Raw genomic sequence first — 17,267 nt, 5'->3', positions numbered from 1 at the left:
TAGTGTGAATGTTTTCAAATTGATAAAAAAAAACCTTGTGGCTAAGTTAACTTGAACTTAATACCTTTGGTAAAGAGCATTTTTATGGTACCCTTATTTTAGAAGAGATAGAGAAGTTAAAGAAAGATTCCAAGAAATATATTGAGAAGAATAATGAACTGGAAGGTGAGGATACACTTGAGTTAAAAGTGTTTTTTTTATTCCTGTTATATTGCTAACTATTCCTGTGCAATTAGTATTGATATTACGTTCTGAGTTGGAACTAATTTATGTTTTTTTATTCTTTTATTGCATCTCTCTGATTTCTGTCTCATTTATGTTCTGAGTTGGAAAGGTCCACTCAATTCTGTGTGGTCCTTAGTTTGTCTTTCACCATATAACTCTGAAATGTGTTTGCATTGTTAGCCTCTCTCTGTCTGTCTCTCTGTCTTTCTCTCTGTCTGTCTCTGTCTCTGTCTCTGTCTCTGTCTCTGTCTGTATCTGTGTCATTATGTCTATGTATCTTCCTCACATATTACTTGGTCATGTCGAGTTATGCAAAAACAATTTTTTTTACCTGGTTTTCTTTTTGCAACTTGTGTCTCAGTTAACTTTGCACTAAATAACCTTGGTAAATAGCATATTTATGGTACACTAATTTTAGAAGAGATAGAGAAGTTAAAGAAAGTGTCAAAGGATTATAAGAAAGATATTGAGAGGAATAATGAATTGGAAGGTAAGGATTTTATGTTTACAGTTGAGTTAAAAGTTATTCTTGAATTTCATTCTTTTGAAAGGATATATGCCAACTAATCATGTTTAACTTGCCGGTATTACAGACATCTGAAACTTGAAGGAATTATCATTTCATTTGCTCATCACTAATATAAATCTGGTTTTATGTAATTAATTTTTCATTCACACATTAAATTTAGGACATAACAGCATTTATGTAGTGATGGCGGCTTACTCAAAAATCAAAATGTCTTACCTGGATATGTTTTTGTGTAATCCATAAATAGTTTGGTAAATGTTCAATTCTTGGAGATATCTATTACTCATTAAATAGTTATAGTACATCCATGCAGTTTGATTTTATCCAAGACCAATGTGGATTTTTTAAAACTGATAACAAACTTGTGGTTGGGTTCATTTTTAAAGTTCATACATTTAGTAAATAGCATTTTTATGGTACACTAATTTTAGAAGAGATAAAGAAGTTAAAGAAACAGTCCAAGGATTATAAGAAAAATATTGAGAGGAATAATGAACTGGAAGGTAAGGATTTTATGTATACAGTTGAGTTAAAAGTTATTCTTGAATTTCATTCTTTTGAAAGGATATATGCCAATTAATCATGTTTAACTTGCCAGTATTACAGACATTTGAAAATTGCAGGAACGATCATTTCATTTGCTTGTTACTTACACTAGTCTACTTTTATGTAACTCATTTTACATTCACACATTAAATTTAGGGCACCATTTTGCATGGTGATGACTGTTTACTCAAAAAGCAAAATATCTTACCTGGATATGTTTTTGTGTAACCCATAAATAGTGTTGTAAGTCTTCAATTCTCAGAGACCTCTATTACTCATTAAATAGTTATAGCACATCCATACAGTTTACCCATGAAGTGGCGACAGCAGGTTTCCTCTCAATATCTGTGTGGTCCTTAACCATGTGTCTGATGCCATATAACCGTAAATAAAATGTGTTGAGTGTGTCGTTAAATAACACATTTCCTTCCTTCCTTCCATACAGTTTGATTTTATCCAAGACCAATGTGGATTTTTTAAAACTACTAAAAAAACTTGTGGATAGGTCAATTTTTAAAGTTAATATACCTCTCGTAAATAGCATTTTTATGATACATTTATTTTAGAAGAGATAGATAAGTTACAGAAAGGGTCCATTAAATTTAGGACATTTATGTGTTATCTGGATTTGTTTTTGAAACTTGTGGTTAGGTCAGTTTTTAAAGTTAATACCTCTGGTAAATAGCACTTTTATGGTACACTAATTTTAGAAGAGATAGAGAAGTTAAAGAAAGGATCCAAGGATTATAAGAAATATATTGAGAGGAGTAAGGAACTGGAAGGTAAGGATTTTATGTTTACAGTTGAGTTAAAAGTTATTTTTGAATTTCTTTCCTTTTAAAACGATATATGCCAACTAATCATGTTTAACTTGCTGGTATTACAGACATCTGAAACTTGAAGGAATGATCATTTCATTTGCTCGTCACTTACATAAATCTCGTTTTATGTAACACATTTTACATTCACACATTAAATGTAGGACAGCATTTACATACTCAAGAAGCAAAATGAGTTGTCTGCCCTAAGTTCAGCCAGTGAACATTTCGCTAATGTTCACAAACTATTTAATTGCTTCCCGCCATGGCCATTTGGTTTAATGTGAAACGCACAAACCAGTCTGGTGGACATTCTTCTGTTCAGTCTGGCTGAACGCAGCCCCGGATTTATTTTTATGTCGCCCATAAATAGTTTTATAAAAGTTCAATTCTTAGAGACTTCTATTACTCATTAAATAGTTACAGCACATCCATGCAGTTTTTCTCTCTCCTGCACATTATAGTGGAACCTACATATAGAAGTATGGGTGGAAAAAAGTCATTATATTCTATAACTAGCAATGATATTTGTAATGAATATTAAACAGTCATATGACAAATCTGGTTTTGCATAACAGGGCTAACTCTGGGTGAGCAAAACATTTTGCCAAATTATCTAAAAAAAAGCAAAACCCAGTTATTTTCCAACAAAACATCAATTATTACTTGAATGTTTTTCGCAAAACTAAAATAAAATTTGCCAGTCGTTCCTAAAATTCACAGTTGGCGAGTAACAGAGCTAGCCCTGCATAACTTTTTTCTTTTCTGGATACATTAAATTTAGGACCTAATATACATAAACATTACGCATTACGCAAAAACAAAGTCTGTTACATGCAATTATCCTTGCAATGTGCGTCTATAGTAACTTTGAACTTAATATCCATGCAGTTTGATTTTTTATTCAAGACCAATGTGGATTTTTAAAAACTGATAACAAACTTGTGGTTGGGTTCATTTTTAAAGTTAATACCTGTAGTAAATAGCATTTTTATGGTACACTTATTTTAGAAGAGATAGAGGAGTTAAAGAAAGGGTCCAAGGATTATAAGAAAAATATTGAAAGGAATAAAGAACTGGAAGGTAAGGATTTTTATGTTTACAGTTGAGTTAAAGTTTTTCTTGGCTTACTCAAAAAAGCAAAATGTGGGATCTGGATTTATTTTTGTGTAACCCATAAATAGTTTTTTAAATGTTCAATTCTCATTTAATAGTTATAGCATATCCATACAGTTTGATTTTATCCAAGACCAATGTGGAGTTTTTAAAACTGATAACAAACTTGTGGTTGGGTCTATTTTTAAAGTTAATATACCTCTGGTAAATAGCATTTTTATGGTACACTTATTTTAGAAGAGATAGAAAAGATAGAAAAGTTAGAGAAAGTGTCCAAGGATTATAAGAAATACTGAGAGGAATAATGAACTGAAAAGCAAGGACTTTATGTTTACAGTTGAGTTAAATGTTTTCCTTGAATTTCATTCCTTTGAAATGATATATTCTAACTAATCCTGTTGGTTTTATTAATATTAGTCTCCTACTAGTCCAACCAGAATGAACGACAGAGTTTGTCCTTCTGTCTCTGTTTGTCTGTCCCACATATAGTTTTCCAGACGTTTTTTTTATTTTATCAATGCCTCCAAATATTGAGCTGTAATTTTGTGAAAAGCATTATCATATATGATATAGTAACAGATTACATTTGGCTTTCATGGGGATTGACTGATGTTTAAGAGTTATGGCCCATGAACTTGGGATATATGAAATTTATTGGGTCCTGTAGAATGCTTGTTATTTATTAGTTCCCTACCAGTCCAAACAGAGGGGACCATAGAGGTTTTATCTCCATCCTGTCTGTCTCTCTGTTGGTCGTCCATCTGTCCCACTTATAGTTTTCGGATGTTTCTTTCACAATGCCTAGAGATATTGAGCTGAAATTAAGTATATAACTTTATCATGTACCATTATAGATAATATAACTGGCCTCAGATTACAGTTATCTTCCCATTTGGTTGTCCAAAATCCGGAAGTTTCACCGCGCAAGTAGTCTGCTGTTTGACTGTGATTATTTCATGGCAGACAGCTATGAAGTGGCAACTGTTTGACTGAAGTGACAGGGGATAGCATGTAGTTTGTAAACATGTGTAACTTGTTGACATTGAAGACTTGTTTGTGGTAATTCCGGCCCATGCAAAAGTAGTGCTTTTTGTGTAAAATGGGTGTACTCCGGCCTGGTTTAGAGGGTGTGTCTGTTTAAACCAATATGCTGGGAGAAAGAGCTGGACAACAGGGGTTGTCCTTTTCAGGGTGTGTGTCCCCCATGCAGGCAAAGGTACATACAAAACTTCACGGGCCTGCTGATATTAATAAAAATGTTATATAGCCACTAAGGCTATATAGAAACATATAGCGAAATTAATTGTGGTCTGAGGCCTGATATAGTTCACACATTACACCGGTTAAATGCTTGATTCTGATGAAAGTATTATAACCAGAGAGGTGAAATTACACAGACTGATTGTGCATACCACAAGGAATATGAAAACTAATTTATTTATTTTCTAAATATTTTTAAATTAAAAAACTTTTTTTTTGAATTTATTAAAAATTAAAATTAAAAGTTTCAACTTTTAAATTTCAATATCCTCCAAAATAGCATAAAATGACCTCTGATGTTACTACAGGTTGTTGCAATATTTTTTAACAGTTTTGAGCTAATAATTTGGTAAAAAAGAGCAAAAGTTGGATTTTGTTAGTCAATATTGAGATTTTGATTTTTTTTACATATTGAATTTTAAGAGTTTCTCAATTATTGCAATTGGACAGAAGATCTAAATATAATGAATATATCACTACTAAATGTAATTAAACACTTTAAATAAATAGTATACAGTTTTTAACAAGATTAAGTACTCTAATAATACATTTCACCTACATTTATGTAAATTACACATTTCAGTCATTTTTCAAAAAAATGGTCTTTTATCCTTAGAAAATCTAATAGGCTAATATTCTATGCTGTCTGAATGTATTTATTGTGTTCAGTAATCAGATGCTGGTATACTTGTCAAGTTTATTGCAGAAAATGTGCCAAAAAGGTTAACATTTGGCTTGTAATACATATGGCAGAATAATCCATAATGCATATTCAGTGGTCATTACTACAAACATCCTTCCAATCAAGAAATACTACACTGAGGTATCCCAGACACTGGCACATGACTACACTTGTTAACAGTTATCACTGGAAACTGAAAAATATGGTGCAAGTACCTCTTGGTAGGATTTATATCAGCATTTTGTGACAAAAATCTTCATTTTCAAAGTTGTCGTCAACAAAAAAACTATTATGGTGTATACCTAAGTAATATCTGTAGGGCATATTCATATTAATATGCATTTTATATGGACTGTTTTGCCTTTTACAAAGTGGCTACATGTCTAATACAGTAAATGAAGTAGATTAAGTAAATACAGCAGGTCAAAATTGAATATGAGGCCTATCATGTCTAATTTTCCCTGAAATTAGTGTGTAAACATTTGTTGCAAATGGCCCCAATTTTGTGACTTTCACCATCCCTCTGACACATTTCTAATAATGGATCATGAATTCAGTCACCATATCTTTACTAAGCCTCCACTTATCATATCTAAAAAAATGCAAAATTTTACAGTTTTAGATTTTTTTGTTTTTCAAAATTTAAATTTAAGTTTAATATTTAATTAAATGAAGTAAAATCTAATGATTGATTTTTTTTCCTTTAAATATTTCAAAATCTTTCCAAGACAACACTGTGCAGATAGAACATATGTAGAAGAAAAAAAGCTGCTCATTGTATGAAGAAATTCCAAAATTTGATAAAGTTATTACATTTTGAAGTTGGTGTCCCTCAAGTTTCCATTGCTAAAATTGGCCATGGCAAGGCACTGTGGTAGGTGTTTTAACACAGCCTCTGTATACTCTCAGTTTAAAGGTGACATACCGACTTACCGAGCATTGCTTTAATATGTATATCATTGGAATGCATTAGTGTGGGCCAGTTTTTAGGGGAAAAAATGGACTGATAGGCCTCAGATTACAGTTATCTTCCCATTTGGTTGTCCAAATCCGGAAGTTTCACCGCGCAAGTAGTCTGCTGTTTGACTGTGATTATTTCATGGCAGACAGCTATGAAGTGGCAACTGTTTGACTGAAGTGACAGGGGATAGCATGTAGTTTGTAAACATGTGTAACTTGTTGACATTGAAGACTTGTTTGTGGTAATTCCGGCCCATGCAAAAGTAGTGCTTTTTGTGTAAAATGGGTGTACTCCGGCCTGGTTTAGAGGGTGTGTCTTGTTTAAACCAATATGCTGGGAGAAAGAGCTGGACAACAGGGGTTGTCCTTTTCAGGGTGTGTGTCCCCCATGCAGGCAAAGGTACATACAAAACTTCACGGGCCTGCTGATATTAATAAAAATGTTATAGCCACTAAGGCTATATAGAAACATATAGCGAAATTAATTGTGGTCTGAGGCCAACTTTCATGGCGATATACCCATTTTTGACAGAGTTATGGCCCTTGAACTTAGGAGATGGAATTTTGTTTTTCTAAAATTGTTTTTGACAATGCCTCAACATGAAGATTGCCGTGGAGTTTTTAATTCTCCACGGCAATACATTTTTTCAGTGGCATGTTTTTTTGCAGTGGACATCTACTTAATTGCAGGGGTTGGGAATGCAGTTAGTCTTGTAGTCACAAGCAGTGATATTTCTCTTAGTGCCGTACGAAACTACAGCTATGTCTAGATTGTTTTTTTATGGATTCCATTTTTATGGTGCACTTGTTTTAGAAGAACTAGAAAGTGTGCAAATAGCTGCTAAGAAATACCAGGAAAAGATTTCTTCATTAGAAGGTGAGGCAAAGCAATGTTGCAGTTGTGTTGAAGGTTTTTGTTCATTTCAGTTCCTCATGACTTGATTAATTCTTTCTTTTATAATGAACATATTTAAAATCACAATGAACACAATGTTATCAGTAGTTTTATAATGCTAACCCTATTTTCCATAAGCAGAAGTTTATCTAGCATGCATTTGCATTTGTCCAGTGTATTAAATGTGTGTGTAATTTTTACACAAGATGTATCTCTGATTTTTTGCTAATTAACAAAATGTTAGTGGAAGATATCGTACACATGTATATATTCCCGTACACTATTAAGAAGCTTTACCAAGAAATTGGAAAGATGTTATGCATTAACAATGCTATTAAAAAATATGGTACAGGTTATTTCTGATAAGTATTTATGTGGTGGGATCTACCTTTCACTTTAGTATTGAATTTTGGCATAGTATTGAAGAATTTCATTTGATGGTTCGTAGCACTCACTTGATGCGCGGTTGGTTTGGGATCGATCCCCATCAGTGGGCCCATTGGGCTATTTCTCACTCCAGCCAGTGCACCAAGACTGGTACATCAAAGACCATGGTATGTGCTATCCATCCTGTCTATGGGATGGTGCATGTAAAAGATCCCTTGCTGCTAATTGAAAAGAGTAGCCCATGAAGTGGCAACAATGTGTTTCCTCCCTAAATATCTGTGTGATCCTTAACCATATATCCGACTAAATATAACCGTAAATGAAATGTGTTGAGTGTGTCATTAAATAAAACATTTCCTTCTTGATGGTTCGTCCATTGTAGAAGAGTTAAAGAACGAGTCTTTAGATGCTAGGATGTACATTGACAAGAATACTGCATTGGAAGGTGAGGATATACATGTGGTTTTACATTTGTGTTAAAAGGTTTTTCTCTTTTTTTCTTTTTGTTGTTATTGTATTTCAGTGATTTCAGAGATATAGTAACCAGCCTCTATGTTAACTTGTCCATCTAGAAGCCAGATGGCGCCTACTTGTATTTTTATCTACATGTGTAGATAGCATGAAATGTTTAAGTCACCAAATGGAAAAAATTGTCACTTATATGCAACCAAATCAGCAACTAAATCGGTTGCAGTGTAGTGGGCTGATAGTAACTGAATTTTTTTTAGAACAAAATATTTGGTGACATTTATTTAAAATGTTCTGTCATTTCATTACTTTAGTAACCCCTAAACAACATATGTCATGTGTGGGTGTGCCTAAAAATACACTTTAATATAACTGATTAAAAGGTTACATATTTAAGATCAAATAACCTTTATAATAATACTTATATTTCTATTGCTATTAGTATTACTCTTAACCAAATGTGAAAAACATTGGAAAATAACTTTATAACAGACAGGATTAAATAGTGGTGTTTTTTTAATATGATATATATACACAGTCAAAAGTCCATAGTAACTAGTCAGTAAACCAATTTATTAATGGGTTTTTTTCTAAAGACAAAACTTCTAACAAACTGTTGTATATTCTATAAAACTGTGATATTTGTAATTGTTAACAGTCTGTCAGGTGTATCTACTTGTAAATGAGTCTGCAGTTTGGTTAGTTTTGTCAATGGATTTCATTTTTATGGTGTACTGTTTGTAGAAGAGTTAAAGAAGGCCATTAAGGATTCAAAGAATTCTCTTGAAAAAACTACAACGTTGGAAGGTAAGGCTATTATGTTGACAGTTGTGTTCAGAATTGATCTTTGTTTTTGAGTTTTTAAAGACTTGATGAACGTTTTTCTTTCTATTTGTCGGTTTATCTGGATTAACATTCTGGACCTGAGAAAGTTGGATTGCTATTACTGCAGACCATTCTTAATAGGGAAGGAATATGAATTTGTCTGATTTTAAATGCAACTCATTGTTTGATTGTTTTCTTGTTTCTGAATACAAGTTTTGCAATATGTAAAATGACTGTTTAGTGCAACCAGTTTTGCAATATGTAAAAAGACAGTTTAGTGCAACCAGTTTTGCAATATGTAAAATGAATGTTTAGTGCAACCAGTTCTGCAGTATGTAATATGACTAGTGCAAACAGTTTTGCAATATGTAAAATGACTGTTTAGTGCAACCAGTTTTGCAATATGTAAAATGACAGTTTAGTGCTACCAGTTTTGCAATATGTAAAAAGACAGTTTAGTGCTACCAGTTTTGCAATATGTAAATTGACAGTTTAGTGCTACAAGTTTTGCAATATGTAAAATGACAGTTTAGTGCTACCAGGTTTGCAATAAGTAAATTGACAGTTTAGTGCTACAAGTTTTGCAGTATGTAAATCAACAGTTTAGTGCTACAAGTTTTGCAATAAGTAAATTGACAGTTTAGTGCTACAAGTTTTGCAGTATGTAAATCAACAGTTCAGTGCTACAAGTTTTGCAATATGTAAAATGACAGTTTAGTGCTACCAGTTTTGCAATATGTAAAATGACAGTTTAGTGCTACCAGTTTTGCAATATGTAAAATGACAGTATATTCTGAAGTCCAGCTGAAATAGACCTGTTCTCTGACTTTGAGTTGAATTTCAACACTAAAAGCTTTGTAAATAAGGCTCTAGTTGATATACGATCCCAATGGTTTTATGGATGTTGTTTTGATGGTTCACTTATTGTAGAAGAATTGGAGAAGCGGTGTCAGGACTGTAAGAAATATATTGAGGAACTTACCTGTACCTGTGTGCAAGGTAAGGATGTGTGTTTACAGTTGTGTTTAAGGTTCTACGTCTTGAGTGCAAGGAAAATATCAGGTGGAACATAGCTTGTTTTGTTTTGATGGCAATGACCACAACATTTTGTGTGTGTGCGTGTGTGTGGGTGTGGGTGTGTGTGCGTGTGCGTATATGGATGGACGTATGTGTGAAACTGAAACAAATATTGTCTAACCGAACGCTGATTGGTTTGCAGTCCTATATAATATGTATATGTACATAATGACCTGTAATATGTACTTCAGTCTTGTGTTATTGTTATTTATTCATATTCAATATTAAATACATGTATTACTTCATACTGTATTGAATAATAATCTGCTAATGGAATTTGTGAGTGTTTGGTCCTGTGAGTCACAAGACAGTTAGCAAGCAACCAGTTTCATTAAAATATTTTTACATTTGTTATTAATGTTATGGTTATTTTTGTTTGTTTCCAAGTTATGCAGTTATTCAAAATAAAATTTGAAGTACGAATGAAAACACTTTTATGAAGTGTTGTCATATTTATTACATATGTTATGGTTACCTTTGCTTGTTTACAAGTTGTGCAATTATTTAGCATAACAGTTGAAATAAAAATAAAACCATTTTTTGGGTTTTTTACTAACAAAAATTAAAATATTCTATTTGTATTAATAGTTACTGATTGATTTTTCATAATAATTAATATGTAACTTGAAATGCAAAATAGAGCATAATTTCTTTTCATTTGATTTTTTTAATAGTTAAATACAGAAGTCAGTTGTAACATGTTACTCTAAAAGATTTATAATAATAATATAGCCTAGTCTGCTGATATGTTTAATATAATAAAATTTTATTTCAATACATTTTTGTTCATTTATGATAATTAAATACAGAAGTCAGAAAGTAAGAGAGAGAGAGAGAGAGAGAGAGTGAATAAGACAGACAGACAGACAGACAGATATACAGACAGACGGGGGACAGAGAGGCTTAATGGCTAAGTCTGTTGTTTTGCCAAATGTACTATTTCAATGCATTTCATATTTATGGTGGACTCATCTTAGAAAAGTTTCCCAAAGATGCTAAGAAAAAACTTCAAAAACAAATTGCCTCTTTAGAAGGTGAGGAGGTTGTTGGATTAAAGAATTTCTTTTATTGAAATGTTGTTGGGGGTTTTTTAGGGGTTTTTTTTGGTTTTTTAATTATTACATATATATTTTTTTTTTTTTTTTTTTTACACAACATTCAGCTTAATATCATTCAGTAAAATAAATCATGGGTCAATAGTAATTTATAAGTAAAAATCATCTTAGCATAATTATTCATCATAATACAATGTGTTACAATTAAACATTTGTTAAGAAATGCTTACGGAATTGGGTCTAGATGTACATTAATGATTTTATTGAACCATATAGGGTTCGCTCATTTCAGCCTAGTTAAAAAGAAATGACATTCAGTTGTTAAATAATTTTTTAAATGAATACTTCACTGGAAGGTAAAAGATATTTGTATGTCTACAGTTGAGTTAAAGCTTGTTATTTGTCTGATTTCATAGGTTGATTCGTTTCTGTAACAAAACATTTGCCAGTGGATTTTAATTCAGTAATTTTACATGTTAGGGTTAATGTGTGGTGATTTCAGAAGTATATGTATGTACCAATAGTATATATATATATTAATTAACTAATTTTTCACATTTTTGTCATTATGTTGGTGGAACTAGAAATAATGGACACTTATGAGGATTGGTCACTAGCATGGCATATCATCGACCGAGAATCAACTACGTCTATCTGTACTCAGTGCAATATCATATATACATTGCAGATACATGTAGACCTAGTTAATTCTCCGTCGACGATATACTAACAGTTATTCAGATAAACATGCAAAGGGTAATTCAAATTCAGACGTAACTGCAGTTCCATTTAATTTTCTTTGATTAGCAGGTTTAAGGACCTCATGATGCACAATGATTCTGATTTATTCATGTGAGTTAGATATTGCACTAGAGAAATGTTAAGAAATTTCAGGCATTGGACTAATGGAAAAAAATGTCTAGAAAAAAAAAACGTTCTGTCAGAATTCACAGTATGAATTGAAATGATCAACAAAATTTATATTACAATATATTTCTATTTGATAACAAGCATGTTTATGGCTAAAATCTATCTTTTTGTTTAATATTCTAGTCATTTGTTAGATTTAGTTTTTACGGTTCACTTGTTTTAGAACAGTTAAGGAAGGTTGACAAATCTCTGGAAAAAGATAAGGGATTAAAAGGTAAGGATATCTGTATCTGAATGTAACTTGTGCAGGGGCTGGGAAAGGGCTGATAAGGAATCAGGGGCAGTTGTCCCCCCCCCAGCCAGCCTGATGCTTATAAAACTAAAAAATAGAGTCTAGACTCAAGATTCTAATAGAGTCTGAGGCACTAATGTCATGACAATGCCATACAAATTGTACGTGCCCCGACAGTAATATGCCATTTGTATACAGCTGGAAAAGACCCTAGTATGTTATGATTCTTTTTTTTTATGGCACCTTCAGTTACTTTGAGCTAAAACCGGCCTTGGTGGTGTCGTGGTTAGGCCATCGGTCTACAGGCTGGTAGGTACTGTGTTCGGATCCCAGTCGAGGCATGGGATTTTTATCCAGATACCGACTCCAAACCCTGAATGAGTGCTCCGCAAGGCTCAGTGGGTAGGTGTAAACCACTTGCACCGACCAGTGATCCATAACTGGTTCAACAAAGGCCATGGTTTGTGCTATCATGCCCGTGGGAAGCGCAAATAAAAGATCCCTTGCTGCCTGTCGTAAAAGAGTAGCCTATGTGGCGACAGGGGTTTTCTCTAAAAAAAAACCAGTGTCAGAATGACCATATGTTTGACGTCCAATAGCCGATGATAAGATAAAAAATCAATGTGCTCTAGTGGTGTCGTTAAATAAAACAAACTTGACTTTACCTTCAGTTACTTTGAGCTAAACAGTCCTGTAGGAATTGTTTTTCTTCATTTTGAGGTCTTATTTGGAAGGTTTGACTGTTAAAATTATATATTTTGCAATATAACCACTGGAGAAATATCTGAAAACTCCTCTTTTAAGTACTTTATATACCAGAAATGTCTGAAGCTTTTTACAGTCAGGAATGAAACAATATTTCATGTATCTGTTTATTCTTGATCTTATAATAACTACTGTATCACACTTGTTGAGTGTATGCAGTTGTCCTTTGTGTATATGAGTGTATGCATGCATGTGGTGTGTCTGTGTGTGTGTGTGCACATGTGTATCTACGTGTGCACATGTATGTGTGTATGTTTATATGTGTGTGTGTGTGTGTGTGCGCATGTATGTGTGTGTGTATGTGTGTGCATATATGGATGGACGTATGTGTGATAGGTGTGTTTGATAGATAATTTGTTATGCGTGTATGTATGTGTGTTGTGTCTGTGAATGATTGCATAGATTTACGTAGATGTATTTCCATGCATGTACTATAACATAAAATCTGTGAATTGTTTTGATTTGTAAAAAAAACTCAATAATTTGCTCATAATAATCCCATACGTTTCAAAACACTGCAATGTTTATTGTTTTTGTCTGAAGTCATGATGATCTCTGTCCGATGCCATATAACTACAAATAAAACTGTGTAGAGTCCATCGTTAAATAAAACATTTCTTGCTTTTTTTCATCTCTTTCATTGGGATTTCATGTTTATGGTTAACTTATTTTAGACGAATTGGAGAAAATGCATAAAGATTGTAGGAAATATCAACAAAAAATTTCCTCTTTGGAAGGTGAGGTGTTTTTTTCAGTTGTGTTAAAGATGTGTGTAAAATTGTTTATCAATCAAAATGATTGGAAGTTGTATGTAATATACATTTTAAAGTTATTTTTAAAATTTTTTGTTATGTTGGTATTGTTGACTTAAAATATCTTTTTCTGAATAAGCGATAGTTCAACATTTTTATTATGTACATGAAGAATACATTGTATATACAAAGTTCAAACAAAAAAAGATTCAAATGTAAGCATAAAACACAGAACTTGCTGTATTTAGATGAATGTGTTTGCTAATTGTGTAAAGAAATGTACCATAAAGATATTTCTTGGGATAGACATCCCTCCCCAGTTCATTTTAACGTTAATCCCTTCATCTCTATGTATTGCCAGTATATTTATTTTATTCATTCTCTTATGGTTGTCTGGTCCAATGTGAATCACTCATCAGAGTAGAAAGGGTTAATAATATGATACCAAATCAGCTGGTATCAAATATGCATGACGATTTTAATATAATACCCAAATGGCTTGAAATTTTTAGATCTTTCGTTTGTATGACCTTGTTTTAGAGGAGTTAAAGAAGACTAGAGAACACCTAGCGTCAATAGAAGGTAAGAATATAATGTGTACAGTAGTGTTAAAAACGTATGACCTCCTTGTTTTAGAGGAGTTAAAGAAGACTAGAGAACACCTAGCGTCAGTAGAAGGTAAGAATATAATGTGTACAGTCGTGTTAAAAACTTTTGTTCATTTCTTCCTATGGTGGAATGTAGCTCAGTGGTACAGTGCTTGCCTGATGTACGATCCATCTAGGATCGATTCCCGTTGGTAGACCCATTAAGCTATTTTTCATTCCAGCCATGGGCGGGACATAGCCCAGTGGTAAAGTGCATGTTAGATGGCACGGCCAGTTTAGGATCTATCCCCATTGGTGGGCCCATTGGGATATTTCTTGTTTCAGCCAGTGCACCACAACTGGTATATCAAAAGCCATGGTATGTGCTATCCTGTCTGTGAGATGCTTCTAATGGAAAAATGTAGCAGGTTTCCTCTCTATGACTGTGTCAAAATGACCATATGTTTGACATCCAATAGCCGATGATTAATAAGTCAGTGTGTTAAAACAAAACAAACTTTAACTTTTCGTTCCAGCCAGTACTTCACAACTGGTGTAACAAAGGCTGTGGTATGTACTATCCTGTCTGTGGGATGGTGCATATAAAAGATCCTTAGCTGCTAATTGAAAAGAATACCGTAGCTCATGAAGTGACAGCAGGTTTCCCCTCTGAATATATGTATGGTCCTTAACCATGTTTGACACCATATAGCCATAAATAAAATGTGTTGAGTACATCTTTAAATAAAACAGTTCCTTTGTTCACTTCTGTTTCTCTGAATGATACCTGTTTAATCAGGGTCTTATCATCTTGACTCCTATAATCGCCACCATTCCTCGAAATTTTCTTGTTGCTACACTTGGTTAATAGGTCACAAAATCTTTGTAATGGATTTTTAGAAAAAAGCCAACTAAAAATACCAAAAACCCCCCACCAAAAATAAGGGACTAAGTAAGAGAATGTAAGTAGTAGATTGTAATTTTAATAATAATAAAAAATATTTTATTTGCCAAATGTTTTTTTAAATGGCTACACACTCAATATAGTCCCTTTAAGCATTAATAATGTCAGTAAAAATAATAAAGGAAATCACTTGTCAGGCTTTCTGCCAGAAAATAATTTCAGAGTACGCAATAAAAACAAAATACATCATAAGGTGGTTATGTGTTTGAATGTTTTTAAATCTGAACACTGCAAAGGGCGGGATGTAGCTCAGTGGTACAGCGCTCGCCTAATGCGCGATCGATCTAGGATCGATTCCAGTTGGTGGGCCCATTGGACTATTTCTCGTTTCAGCCAGTGCTCCACAACTGGTGTAACAAAGGCCGTGGTATGTAGTATCCTGTCTTTGGGATGGTGCATATAAAAGATCCCTTGTTGCTAATCGAAAAGTGAAGTCCATGAAGTGGCAACAGCGGGTTTCCTCTCTCAATATCTGTGTGGTCCGTAACCATATGTCCGACGCCATATAACTGTAAATAAAATGTGTTTAGTGCATCGTGAAATAAAACATTTCCTTCCTTGAACACTACATTTCATGTGCTTTGACAAATTCTAAATAGCAGTTTGTTTACTATCATCTACTAGTATCTAATAATTAAACAGTATATCTATTAATTTCCAAGATTATAGGGTACGTAATTTTGCCGTTCTTACCCTCTGGCAAAAACCCTGCTTGTGTCACAAGCAGTTAAATTACTAGTTACCAAGATTCATTGGGCTAGGTGAGTTTTGAGTCTAATGATGTAAATTTACATGTTTAGACAGCCTAAGAAAGTCCCAGTCAGGAACTAATCTACATATGACGTCATTGACAGGTAAGACTATAATTATGTCTGTAAATGTTTTTACGGATTTTGTTTTTAAACATTTCCACTTAATGGTTTAGTCATGTTGTTGAGTTTTCTTTTTTCGTTGTTCAATGTTTGGAGATGTGTTTGAAAATATGATGTTATGTCTTTAAAAAACATTGCTGTAATGGAAGTTAAGGATGTTTATAGTTGTGTTGAGTGTTCTTGTTGATTTGTTTTTCATATTTAAAAGTGTTGATAATATCTTGATGGAATTTTTTATTATTTAGTTTTTGATGCAAATGTTTAAAATATGTTTGGTATTTGTCATATAAGTGCAAATTTATGAAATACATGTAATACACTTACAGTTAACTATTAAAAATGCTTAATTATTTAATTTATAAGCAAATTAATCTCACTTTCTTGAAAAAGAAAAAAAGAAGAAAACCTTTAAACTCAACCAATATTAATAGTGTTTATGGAAATAATGAATCAAGTAATTGTTTGAGAAGTTTCACAAGCAGCAGTGCTAATTTTAGTTTAATATCTTATCTTGTTTTAATTTGTACTCCTCATTATGGAGGTTTCATATTTGTTAATATTTTATTTTAATATCCCAAACGGGATTTTAATTTGAAGGGTGTCATATTTGTCTACACATTAGTTTAATATATCCTAAATGGGATTTTAATTTGAAGGCTGTCATATTTGTTTACACATTAGTTTAATATATCCTAAATGGGATTTTAAGTTGAAGGCTGTCATATTTGTCTACATGTTAGTTTAATATATCCTAAATGGGATTTTAGGTTGAAGTCTGTCATATTTGTCTACGTGTTAGTTTAATATATCCTAAATGGGATTTTAAGTTGAAGGCTGTCATGTTTGTCTACATGTTAGTTTAATATATCCTAAATGGGATTTTAAGTTGAAGGCTGTCATGTTTATCTACATGTTAGTTTAATATCTTAGTTGGCTTTTAAGTTGGAAGATTTCAATGTTATGGTGCACTTGTTTTAGACGAGTTAGAGATGGTGAATGCAGAGTCTAAGAAACAGATTGCTTTTCTCGAAGGTAAGGGTTTAATGTTAGTGGCTGTGTTAAAAGTTTTTATTGTCCATCTTCTGCTACTGCTGATCTGAATAAATAGCAGTGGATTTTAAAAAAAATTAAATTGGGGGGGGGGGGGGGGTCAAAATCTTTAGACCAAGTATACCATTTACTATAGATACATACATCATGATAAATATACATACATACATAATATATGTTAGTCACCTCATAGTCATACCTGTCAGGGGGTGGAATGTAGCCCAGTGGTAGTGTCCTTCTGATGAATGTTCTGTTTAGGATTGATCCATGTG

General features: G+C 32.9%; 1 protein-coding gene and 1 long non-coding RNA gene across 6 annotated transcripts in view; both read left to right on the top strand.

The window, feature by feature from the left end:
• The window catches only part of LOC121369134 (sarcolemmal membrane-associated protein-like), a 141,831-nt gene that overhangs the window by 42,662 nt on the left and 81,902 nt on the right, over positions 1–17,267 (top strand). The gene's annotated exons all lie outside the window — the stretch shown is intronic.
• LOC121369137 lies at positions 13,311–16,955 on the top strand. Its single transcript, XR_005957569.1, has 4 exons — positions 13,311–13,507; positions 14,063–14,104; positions 15,874–15,927; positions 16,924–16,955. It is a non-coding gene; the product is annotated as an uncharacterized LOC121369137 (long non-coding RNA).

Source organism: Gigantopelta aegis, chromosome 3, assembly GCF_016097555.1.
Source record: "Gigantopelta aegis isolate Gae_Host chromosome 3, Gae_host_genome, whole genome shotgun sequence".
In the NCBI taxonomy this organism is placed as follows: Eukaryota; Metazoa; Mollusca; class Gastropoda; order Neomphalida; family Peltospiridae; genus Gigantopelta; species Gigantopelta aegis.
Note: the sequence above shows the minus strand (reverse complement) of the source record. Positions and strands in the feature narration are given on the sequence as shown.